Genomic DNA, 11880 nt, shown 5'->3' on the forward strand with positions numbered 1-11880 from the left:
TTTTTTTAATTTCTTTCTGTTTCAGCTTAGTAATTTATAAGTTTCTAGGAATGTATCCATTTCTCCCAGATTGCCTATTTTGTTGGCATATAGTTGTTTGTAATACATTCTTAAAATGGTTTGTATTTATTAATCTGGGTATTTTTCTTTTCTTTTTAATAAGTCTAGCTAGGGGTTTATTGATTTTACTAATTCTTTCAGAGAACCATCTTCTGGTTTCCTTTACTTGTCTCACTGTTCTTCTGGTCCTTATTTCATTGATTTCTGCTCTAATCTTTAGTATTTCTCTTCTTCCACTTGGTTTAGGTTTTCCTGAGTGTTCTTTCTCCAGGAAAGTTTAGCTAGTATATTTGAGATTTTTGCAATTTTTTGAGAGATCTTATTGAAATGTCCTTTGCTCTTAGATCCATGTTTGCAGCATTCCAAAGGTTTGAAACAGTTGTGCTTTCATTTTCCTTATTTTGCTTGAATCTTTTAAAATTCTTCTCTAATCTCCTGGTTGAACCATTCATCTTTTAGTAGTATTGTCTTTAACCTCTATGTGTTTGCAATCCTTCCAAATTTCTTCTCGTGATTGAATTCTAGTTTCAAAGCCTTGTGGTCTGAACATATGCAGGGAATAATGTAAATCTTTTGGTATATATTGAGTCGTGATTTGTGACCCCCTTTGTCTATTCTGGAGAAATTTCCATGAGCAGTGGAGAAGAATGTGCTTTTTGTTGCATTAGGATGGAATATACTTTATATATCTCTGAAGTCCATCTGATCCAGTGTGTCCTCCAAAGCCCTTGTTTCTTTGTTGATCTTCTGCTTAGAAGATCTACTCATTGCTGAAAGTGGAGTGTTGATATTGTTCATGTATTATTATCTATGTGTTTCTTTACTTTGGTTACTAATTGGATGGTATAATTGCTTGCACCCACCATAGGGGCATAAATATTTATAATTGTTGGATTTTCCTGTTGAATAGATGTTTTAAGTATGATATAGTGTCCATCTTCATCTCTTACCACAGACTTTGTTTTAAAATCTTTTTTTTTTTCTGATATGAGGATTGCTACCCCAGTTTTCCTTTGAGGTCCATTTGCATGGTAAATGGTTCTCCACCTCCTCAATTTCAGTCTGAAGGTGTCCTTATGTCTAGAATTAGTGTTTTGTAGACAGCATATGGATGGGTCCTGTTTTTTTTTATCCATTCTGATACCCTGTGTCTTTTGATTAGAACATTTAGCTCATTCATATTCAGAGTAACTATTGAATGATATGAAATTATTGTCATTGCATTACCTGTTCAGTCCCTATTTCTGCAGATTATCTGTTTCTTTGGGCTACCTCTTCCCTTACAGGATCTCCCTTAATATTTCTTGCAGCACTGGTTTGGTGCTCACATATCATTTCAGTTTCTGTCTATCCTGGAAGCTCTTTGTCCTTCCATTCTGAACAACAGCCTTGCTGGATAAAGTGTTCATGGCTGAATATTTTTCTCATTTAGTACCACGAATATATTATGTCAGCCCTTTCTGGCCTTCCAGGTCTCTATGGATATGTCTGCTCTTAATATAATATATCTTCCCCTTTATGTTAGGAATCTCTTGTTTTGAACTGCTTTCAGGAATTTTTCTTTATCTCTGAAATTTGTAAGCTTCACTATTGTATTTCAGGATGCTGATCTGCTTTTGTTGATTTTGGGAGAGGTTCTCTCCATCTCTTGGATATGCATGCCTTTTTCCTTCCCCAGATTAAGGCAGTTCTCAGGTATGATTTGCTTAAACATACATTCTGTTCTCCTCTCTCTACTCCCTCAGGAATTCCAATAATATGAATGTTATCTTTTTCCAAACTATCACTTATTTCTTGAAGCTTCTCTTTGTGGGCTCTTAGTTGTTTTTCTCTCTTTTCCTCAGATTCCTTCCTTTCCAACCATTTGTCTTCTATGTCACTTTCTGTGTCATTTACCCTAGTTGTTACAGCATCCAGTTTAGACAGTATCTCAGTTAGACTGTTTTTAATTTCAGCTCTATTGGTTTTAATTTCTGCACTAAGAGATTCTCTAGAGTCTTTTATGTGTTTTCAAGCCCAACTAGTAACTTTATATGTGTAATCCTGAACTCCATTTCTAACATTTTATCTAAATCCATATCCGTTAGATCTTTGGCTGAGAGTACTACCTCTGATTGTTTCTGTTATGATGAATTCTTCCTTTTAGTCATTTTGTCCAGTGCAGAATGGCTGTACAAGAAAGCAGACAAAAATATCAACCATGACCCAAGCAAAATACACGTTATACAATTCCAAAGATTTCAGAAACCAGAAAATAAAAGAAAAAAGACAAAGTAAAGCAAATTTCAAAAAAGAGAAACAAGAAATGTGGAGCCAGGGTTAGAGAGAATATAATCTCACAGAGCAGATTCAAACAGGGTGATCCACTACATTCTGAGTGTATTTTGGTCTGCATGTTAGAAGATACTAAATTCCAAAATTATTAGAAAATTAAAGCATATATATATATATATATATATATATATATATATACAAAATTAAATTTGAATACAGTGTAAGGAAGATAAAATGAAGAATATATCTATATCTATAACATACAATTTATACAATATGAAAATTAAAAAAGAAAATACTTAATAGCAGAGAGTTGCTAAAGTACAAACTATTGGAGGAGGGGCAAGATGGCGGAAGAGTAGGGTCCCCAAATCACCTGTCCCCACCAAATTACCTAGATAACCTTCAAATCATCCTGAAAATCTACGAATTCAGCCTGAGATTTAAAGAGAGAACAGCTGAAACGCTACAGTGAGAAGAGTTCGAGCTTCTATCAAGGTAGGAAGATGGGGAAAAAGAAATAAAGAAACAAAAGGCATCCAAGGGGGAGGGGCCCCACGAGGAGCCGGTCGAAGGCCGGGGCGAGAGTCCCCAGGACAGGAGAGCCCCGTCCCGGAGAAGCAGGAGCTGCACCAACCTTCCTGGGTGGAAAGGCGCCCGCAGGGAGTTAGAGCAGGACCCCAGGAGGGCGGGGATGCCCTCAGGCTCCCTGGGACACTAACAGACACCTGCGTGCCCAAGAGAGTGCGCCGAGCTCCCTAAGGGCTGCAGCGCGCACACATTGACCCGGGAGCAGCTCGGAGGGGCTCAGGCGGCTACTCCGCGGAGGGGGCTGCGATACCGGGAGTGCGAATCCAACAACGCAGACGGGGAGCACAGGGTGCCAGGACACAGCCCAGGATCCGGCCTCCCCCCAGCACAGGCAGAGGCCGGGAGGGCCCAGGACAGCAAGGACGCTCCTGCCCGGAGCTGAGCAGATCAGCGGCCCTGCCCCAGAGCCTCCAGGCCCCTGCAGATGGAGAGCTCCGTAGTTACTGTGGGAGCTGAATCCAGGTTTCCAGAGCTGCCGCAGCCACTGGGGTTGTTCCTCCTGAGGCCTCACGGGGTAAATAACCCCCACTGAGCCCTGCACCAGGCAGGGGGCAGAGCAGCTCCCCCAAGTGCTAACACCTGAAAATCAGCACAACAGGCCCCTCCCCCAGAAGACCAGCTAGACTGACAGGTTCCAGGGGAAGTCAAGGGGCTTAAAGTATACTGAATCAGAAGATACTCCCTCGTGTTTTTTTTTCTTTTTGATTTTTGATTGCTTCCCCCACCCTTTTTTCCCCTTTCTTTTTCTTTCTCTTTTCTTCTCTTTTTTCCTTTTTTTCTTCCTTTTTTTCTTTTTTCTTTTTTCTTTTTCTCTTTTCTTTCCTTCTCTCTCTCTCTTTTTCTCCTTTTCCCAATACAACTTGTTTTTGGCCACTCTGCACTGAGCAAAATGACTAGAAAGAAAACCTCACCTCAAAAGAAAGAATCAGAAACAGTCCTCTCTCCCACAGAGTTACAAAATCTGGATTACAATTCAATGTCAGAAAGCCAATTCAGAAGCACTATTATACAGCTACTGGCCGCTCTAGAAAAAAGCATAAAGGACTCAAGAGACTTCATGACTGCAGAATTTAGATCCAATCAGGCAGAAATTAAAAATCAATTGAATGAGATGCAATCCAAACTAGAAGTCCTAACGATGAGGGTTAACGAGGTGGAAGAATGGGTGAGTGACATAGAAGACAAGTTGATGGCAAAGAGGGAAACTGAGGAAAAAAGAGACAAACAATTAAAAGACCATGAAGACAGATTAAGGGAAATAAACGACAGCCTGAGGAAGAAAAACCTACGTTTAATTGGGGTTCCCGAGGGCGCCGAAAGGGACAGAGGTCCAGAATATGTATTTGAACAAATCCTAGCTGAAAACTTTCCTAATTTGGGAAGGGAAACAGGCATTCAGATCCAGGAAATAGAGAGATCCCCTCCTAAAATCAATAAAAACCGTTCAACACCTCGACATTTAATAGTGAAGCTTGCAAATTCCAAAGATAAAGAGAAGATCCTTAAAGCAGCAAGAGACAAGAAATCCCTGACTTTTATGGGGAGGAGTATTAAGGTAACAGCAGACCTCTCCACAGAGACCTGGCAGGCCAGAAAGGGCTGGCAGGATATATTCAGGGTCCTAAACGAGAAGAACATGCAACCAAGAATACTTTCTCCAGCAAGGCTCTCATTCAAAATGGAAGGAGAGATAAAGAGCTTCCAAGACAGGCAGGAACTGAAAGAATATGTGACCTCCAAACCAGCTCTGCAAGAAATTTTAAGGGGGACTCTTAAAATTCCCCTGTAAGAAGAAGTTCAGTGGAACAATCCACAAAAACAAGGACTGAATAGATATCATGATGACACTAAACTCGTATCTGTCAATAGTAACTCTGAACGTGAACGGGCTTAATGACCCCATCAAAAAGCGCAGGGTTTCAGACTGGATAAAAATGCAGGACCCATCTATTTGCTGTCTACAAGAGACTCATTTTAGACAGAAGGACACCTACAACCTGAAAGTGAAAGGTTGGAGAACCATTTACCATTCGAATGGTCCTCAAAAGAAAGCAGGGGTAGCCATCCTCATATCAGATAAATTAAACTCCACCCCAAAGACTGTAGTAAGAGATGAAGAGGGTCACTATTTCATACTTAAAGGATCTATCCAATAAGAGGACCTAATAATCATGAATATTTATGCCCCTAATATGGGAGTTGCCAAGTATATCAATCAATTAATAACCAAAGTCACGACATACTTAGATAATAATACAATAACACTGGGAGACTTCAACACGGCGCTTTCTGTAAATGACAGATCTTCTAAACATAACATCTCCAAAGAAACAAGAGCTTTAAATGATACACTGGACCACATGGATTTCACAGATATTTACAGAACATTACATCCTCAGTGTCCATCGAAAGATGAATGGATAAAGAAGATGTGGTATATGTATTCAATGCAATATTACTCAGCCATTAGAAAGGACAAATACCCACCATTTGCTTCAATGTGGACAGAACTGAAGGGTATTATGCTGAGTGAAATAAGTCAATCAGAGAAGGACAAACATTATATGGTTTCATTCATTTGGGGAATATAAAAAATATTGAAAGGGAATAAAAGGGAAAGGAGAGAAAATTAGTGGGAAATATCAGTGAGGGTGACAGAATATGAGAGACACCTAACTCTGGGAAAAGAACAAGAGGTAGTGGAGAGGGAGGTGGGTGGGGCTTTGGGGTGAATGGATGATGGGCACTGAGGGGGGCACTTGATGGGATGAGCACTGGGTGTTATGCTATATGTTGGCAAATTGAACTCCAATAAAAAGTTTTTAAAATATTAATAATAGTGATAGGACTGACTTAGTGGTAATTAGCCCTTGGAGGGGAAAACATGTGAGAAGGACTGCAGTCTTATCTGGAATATGTGAAAAAAACTCTCCTATTTCCTGTCACCTAAAACTGACCCCCAAACTCCCAGATGTCAGGATGATTGACATTCATTTTTTGAATGTTTTAGTTACGTTTATAGTTGTATTAACTTGTGCAAAATACATGATAATGGTTTCTGGGACTTCACTTGCAGCAGTCATCACCAATGACTGTGCAAATTCCTCTTCTAGTGCTACGATGATGCCATTGATGACAGAAGACAGCGTTCTGGATTTTCTGCGCTTGTTTAGCAAGTACATCAGTACTTTCAATGGTATCACTTGTAGCTCTGGTGACTTCATAGATGACAGCATGGAGTATTCAGGCATTACATCCATCCATCACTTTGTAATTGTGTAGGCCATATGGCTCCCTTCAGGTGATATTTGCAGTATAAAACCCATTCTGGGAGATGATGGGTTCCCCAAAATTGGCGCCTAATCTGTTGGCTTCTTTGCACAGTTCCTTTTCATTATCAGGTAATAATAGACATGTTTCATAAGAGTCTACCTGCCTTTAACAAGGGATTGCTCTTATGATTTGGCAGGGATGGCCTATGACTGATCTAAAGAGACAAAAATCCATTAAATTGGTGAAATTAAATGTCTTCTTTTCTCATTAAAGTTTTGTTTTAATGGGTCTCAAAATTTTGTGACAGTTTTTTTGCTCAAATTGTTTCTATTTGAAATTACTAATTTTAAAATCTAATAACTCAAAACTGCCACATGCACAAAACAAATGGTCTACAAAACATTATCCTTTCCTTATGAAGGTTTTATAATGCATTATGATCTCTAACCAGTCTTTTCTTATTAAACTTAAATGGACAAATGATACAAACAGTCCTAAGACCATTCTTCCACCCCTAATTAAGACTGAGGTGGCAGGTATTAGTGATAAAATTTATTTAGCTTTCTGAGTTTTCTGGGTGGACTTAGTGACCTTGCCATCTCCAGCTGCCTTCTTGTACACTGCTTGATGACACCCACAGCAACTGTCTGACTCATATCACAAACAGAAAAATGGCCCAGAAGAGGAGAGTCAGAGAAGCCCTCCACACACATAGGCTTACCAGGAATTGTATCAATGATGGCAGTATTACTGGATTTCAAGTACTTGGGATCGTCTTCCAGCTTTTTTCCAAAACAATGATCAATCTTTTTCTTCAGCTCAGCAAACTTGCAAACAATGTGATCTGTGTAACAATTCAACATAGGTACATATCCAGCACTGATTTGGCCTATATGGCTCAGGATAATTACCTGAACTATGAAGCCAGCTGCTTCCATTGGTGGGTAATTTTGCTGTCACCAGCCACATTTCCACAAGAAACAATTTTGACAGATATGTTCTTGACGTTGAAGCCCACATTGTCCCTAGCAAGAGTCTCACTCAAAGATTCGTGGTGCATTTCAACAGACTTTACTTCAGTTGTAACATTGACTGGAGCAAAGGTGACCACCATGACGGGTTTAAGAACACCAGTCTCCACTCAGGCCACAGGGACAGTACCAACATCACTAATTTTGTAGTTGTCCCAGAGTGGCAGATTCAAGGGCTTGTCAGTTGGACGAGTTGGTGGCAGAATGCAATCCAGAGCTTCAAGCAGTGTGTTTCCACTGACATTGCCATCTTTACAGGGTCTTTCCCATCCCTTGAACCAAGGCATGTTAGCACTTCACTCCGGCATGTTGTCACCATTCCAAACAGAAATGGGCACAAATGCTACTATGTTGGGATTGTAGCCAATCTTCTTAATGTAGGTGCTGACTTCCTTAATGATTTCCTCAACACCTCTTCTGTATGGAGGGTGGCTCAGAGGAATCCATTTTGTTAATACCAACAATGAATTATTTTACACCCAGTCAGAAGTGCATGCTTATTGGTCTGCCCATTCTTGGAGATACCTGCTTCAAATTCACCAACACCAGCAGCAACAATCATGACAGCACAGTCAGCCTGAGACATGCCTGTAATCATGTTTTTGATAAAGTCTCAGTGTCCTGGAGCATCAATAATGGTCACATAATACTTGCTGGTCTCAAATTTCCATGGGGAAATATCAATGGTGATACCACATTCATGTTCAGCTTTCAGTTTATCCAAGACCCAGGCATACTTGAATGAGCCCTTTCCCATCTCAGCAGCCTGCTTCCCAAAATTTTTGATAGTTATTTTGTCGATCTCAACCACATTTGTAGATCAGATGACCAGCAGTGGTAAACTTGCCCAAATCTGTGTGTCCAATGATGACGATGTTGATATGAGTCTTTTCCTTTCCTGTTTTGGTTTAGATTTAGGGGTGGTTTTCATGACATGTTGATTCTGGTGGGAAACCCATTGCAAAAAAAGTGATATTAAATATCTCAAAATGGAAAATACTGAACAAGGAAACAGGATCCTATCTCATTGGTAGAGGAATACCAGGGGACATTTGGGGATCTCCAGGATATATAGAAACTCATCAAAGAAGAGATATAGTTTTTTGCCTGAGCTATATTATGTGTAGGCTCCTTCTTCAATAGAACCTTCTGTCAGGAAGTTTTCACCAGAACAAGCTAATTCCATAAATTAAAGATTAGAGACTAGAATACTTCTCTAAAAATCAAGACCCTGCTTCCTGAAAGTGTTCAGTGTAAGGTATGTTTATTATGGAAGTAATTGTTGCAGTCCTACCTGGGGAGGGGTTGCATTCTAACCTGCAGTGGTGATGACAGAGAGATTCCAAGCAGAGTAAAGGATAAGACAAGGATAAGACAGCAAGGATGAGACAAAGCACCAGTGTGACATTAACTTCACAGATGTAGGCCTGGCTTAGAAAATGACAGAGGCTTTGTGTGTCTGGGAAGTGAGACGAAAGTGACAGGAAGAGAAAGGAAGGAAAAACAGCATGATGGAGAGTTTTGGTAAGATCTTGATCAGCACTTGGAGGTGACTGCAGAGATGCACAAATTCAAACTTAAGGATATACATAATGAGTAGCAGAGTTAGTATATAAAACAATATGGTGAAGTTGAAACAAAGATCTTATTCCATTGTCTTCTGTGGCAGCTATTCACTACCCATGGTCATTTACTTGTTCTGATTTTCTTGGTAAAGTTGTCTTCTTCCTGTAGTCTTATGCTTTGGAGGCATATGAAGAAACCCTCATTTTAAAGTTTCCAGTTAAAAAAAATAAAATAAAGTTTCCAGTTAAAGTAGAAATACAATCAGTCTGAGGTCGACATTTTCTTATCTGGAAAACGTGAATCCAAAGATCTATTACTTGTAGCTTGACTGCAAAATGGTGATAAAGAGCAAGTTAAGGGCCTTTTCAATGAGACTCCAGTGGATCTTTGATTGGTGTCTCTTTCAGGAGACAAAGATTCTTGGTTTTCAGTTGTGCAGATGTTCAGGAAACAGCTTCTCCAGAAGGGTGGCTTATACCTATTGGGAATAAGTCTGAATATATTACATTAATCCCTTAAAGAATTTGTCTATATCTGCTTGCAACACAGTGGAGCTTCAGATAGAGGGTATTATGTCTAATCTCATTTATCTGTCTGTGAAAAAATCATAAAGTGAAAATCTATGATTGGCAGAGGGAGATGATTGGAAGGCCATTGATACCATTGGGAATACCTTAGGCTGTAGCAGTTATGAGTCTTCAGAGAGGTTAGCAAGTTTTCATTTTAAAGTAGTATCACTGGTTAGATAGATTAGATTAGATAGATGATAGATGATAGATAGATAGATAGATAGATAGATAGATAGATAGATAGATATCCTATCTCCTCCCCTCAGAGTATCAAGGATGGTAAGGAAAATGTGGCTTTTGGCCAATGGGTAAGATCTTACAAATTTCCTTAATTATGATCCCACTAAGAAAAATACTTCTGTCACTGGAAAGATAAGCTAGGTATTCCCTAAATAGGAAAAACAAACAAAAATGTAGTAGATTTCTGAGCCAAGGTAAGGGCTATTGTCTTTTGGCAAGTGGAAGCTTCTAGCCATCTAGGGGAAAGACAGACAGTTATGGTGAGTCATGTAAATTCTATTTGCAAATATTCAAATAGTCTTAAGGATGTGGTTCCTGTCCATGTCCCACCTTCACAGATTTTCCAGGGTTGTGAGCCTGGCAAGTGCAATATTCACTGGGGATATCCTCTTACATCCAATTAAGATTTTCCCTAATGTTGCCCCAGAATACTTTTCAAGTCGTTGACTTCATGGGTCATAATATGCAAGTTATCATTTTTGTTTTCATTTGGTCTAGTTTTCCCAGTCTCCACTTCAGAGGGTGCAGAGAGGCCAAAATCTGTCTTGGTGGTTCTGTAACCTACCTTATCAGAGGGTAAACTCAAATTTCTCCCAATATATTTTTTAAGAAACTGGTGTTTGTGATTGAAGTTTGCTCAAGGTTTCATAAAAGTGATCCACAGTGATCAGATTGTCTTTAAATTTACTGAACCTATTGGACTTGGGTGAGAGGAAGCCTCTTTAGAATAGTGCTCAGCCAAAATATTTTCAACTTCATTGGTGTATTCTCATATGAGCTTTCAGCTTAAAGGCATGCCATTCCTTAAAAAGGAGCAAGGCATCTAGTAAAGCTCAAACTTGCTTACAGTGCTTAATGGGAATATAAGCAGCAGCTAGGAAAGAAATCCCAATTTTTTCCATAGCATTGCAGAGGTATGAACTATTCCAAAGGCACATCTGCTGCAGTATCTATGCTAACATAGCATGCTATATGCCTTGCTAGCTGACAGGTATGAGCCAGCTCTAAGTTTGGCTAGTTATGCTGACTTGACTTCAGAAAAGAGATTGGATTCTATAAGCCCTTGGGAGGAAGTGACTGCATGACTACCTGGAAAATACCCCTTGTCTTGTCTTGATGTTTGACCTGCCTATGGAGACTGGCAAGTACGGGCATCATAAAAGAGTTTCAGAGAGATCAGAGTGATCCAAGGAAAGTTCTTGCATTAAGGTTAAACAATCAGAATACATAAGTTACCTAGAGCTACCATAAAAAAGTATAGGCTGGCTGGTTAAACAGGATAAAGTTATTTTCTCACAGTTCCAGAGTCTAGAAGTCTGAGATCAAAGTGTCACTGTGGTTGGTTCTTTCTGAGTGCCCTGAAGGAAAGATCTGTTCTACACTGCTCTCCTCAACTATTGGATGGCTGTCTTCTCCCTGTGCCTTTGTGTCGCCTTCCCTCTGTACACATCTTTCTCCCAATTTCCACTTCTTATAAAAATACCAGTCATATTGGATTAGAGCCTGCCCTAATGGCCTTATTTTATTTTTTCCATTAAAATTTACATTTGTTTTTAATTTAAATCCAATTTTCCAACATATAGTACATCATTATTGTCTGATGTAATTTTTTTTATAATCAGCTTTGTATAATACCCAGAGCTCGTCACATCATGTGACCTTTTTAATGCCCATCACCCAGTTACCCCATCCCTGCACCCATCTCCCCTTCATCAATGCTCAGTTTGTTTCTCAGAGTGAAGAGTCTCTCATGGTTTGTCTCCCTCTCTGATTTTTCCCACTCAGTTTCCTCTCCTTCCCTTATGGTCCTCTCTACTATTTCTCATATACTGCATATAAGTGAAACCATATGATAATTGTCTTTCTCTGATTGACTTATTTAACCTAGCATAATGGCCTCATTTTATTTTTTAAATATTTTGTTCTTTATTTAAATTCAATTTTCCACCCAGTGCTCATCACATAATGTGAATGACATCATTTTATATTACTTACCTCTGCAAACACCATATTTCCAGTTATGGCTGAGATTCTGGGGACTAGAACTTCAACCCATGTTTGGGAGGGCATAATTCAGCCCATAAAAAATTAAACCCTTCTGCCTCTGAAAGAGGGAGTGAGGTAACTGGAATAAGAATATGATACTTGTGGACTGCAGAGTGTGGTGTAGATAGCAGCTAAAATTAATAGAAAGTAATTCTAGCAGTCACAATGATGTTGTATATGGTTCTCTCTGTCTCTCTCTCTCTCTTATCTTGTTATCACTCTTGCTGTGT

At 39.4% G+C, this 11880-nt stretch overlaps 1 pseudogene; it reads right to left on the reverse strand.

The window, feature by feature from the left end:
* Window positions 1-6750: 6750 nt before the first annotated feature.
* Window positions 6751-7986, reverse strand: LOC140628504 (elongation factor 1-alpha 1 pseudogene; annotated as a pseudogene).
* Between the last annotated feature and the right edge of the window lie 3894 nt (window positions 7987-11880).

The sequence above is a fragment of the Canis lupus genome, chromosome X, assembly GCF_048164855.1.
Source record: "Canis lupus baileyi chromosome X, mCanLup2.hap1, whole genome shotgun sequence".
Taxonomy (NCBI): domain Eukaryota; kingdom Metazoa; phylum Chordata; class Mammalia; order Carnivora; family Canidae; genus Canis; species Canis lupus.